The sequence below is a fragment of the Pygoscelis adeliae genome, unplaced genomic scaffold (assembly GCF_000699105.1).
Source record: "Pygoscelis adeliae isolate BGI_AS28 unplaced genomic scaffold, ASM69910v1 Scaffold294, whole genome shotgun sequence".
Classification (NCBI taxonomy): Eukaryota; Metazoa; Chordata; class Aves; order Sphenisciformes; family Spheniscidae; genus Pygoscelis; species Pygoscelis adeliae.
In genome coordinates, this window is record NW_008824722.1 from 551,223 (window position 1) to 552,286 (window position 1,064).

Consider the following 1,064-nt stretch of genomic DNA (forward strand, 5'->3'; position numbering starts at 1 on the left):
GGCGGTAGCTCATACCACCGTGTCCAGAGGCAGGAGGTGGGACGCAGAGCAGAGCGTGCTCTCGGGGGAGCAATGCAAGGGGGATGTGTTGGTGGACCCACAACCGTTCCCATACAGTCTCCCTCCAGGCCTGGTCCTTTGAGGATCTGGGGGTACATATACCATCGAGCAGAGCCACGCTGCACACCACGTGCAAAAACAAGACTCGTAGCAGTCAGGCGAGGGAGTGCAGAGCCCCGCATTGGGACCCCAGGGTGCACGTGTGTGTGCCAGCCCCCAAGGAAACAGGCCACAGCCATGGCCAAGAAAGCCCAGGGACAGGCAGAAACACACCTGTAACCTTATTCGGCGGAAAGGGTTTCCTGAGAGGCCTTGCAGCCACAGAATCTGCCAAAAGAGGCAGAGAGGTAGGACCTGGCCCTGGTGGGATGGGCGGAGGGGAGACACCACCCCACCCCACCCCCGTACAAGAGGTGGGGTGGTGGGGACTGGGTGAGTATTGCCTGGCAGAGCTACAGATACTGCCTTGAGTGGCTCTGACCCCATGGTGCTTTCCTTCCTTGTGCCCCGCCTCCCCCCATTTGAGTCTCAGCAACCCCCCCTTATTTGCCTTTATTTTAAGGGCCTATGAGGTGGGGACTGGGTGAGTATTGCCTGGCAGAGCTACAGATACTGCCTTGAGTGGCTCTGACCCCATGGTGCTTTCCTTCCTTGTGCCCCGCCTCCCCCCATTTGAGTCTCAGCAACCCCCCCTTATTTGCCTTTATTTTAAGGGCCTATGAATGTTTTCCAGGGGACCTCAGGCCTCTCTGTAGCAGATGGAGAGAGGGCGCTTGGCTGCCTGGTTTCCTCCAAATGAGAGGGTCTAGGGCAAGACAACCCCTTGCACAAGTGCCTCCCTCTAGATAAATAGGGGTCAACGCTATCGAATTGCCCCCAAAATGTGTGGCCACCACCCCTTCACAGGTGAACCTGGTGCACGGTGACCTATAGAGCTGGCCAGAGCTGCAGGATGGTGCACACCAGCCTGAGTGAAACTGTGTCCCGGTGCTCCCTCCGGCCAG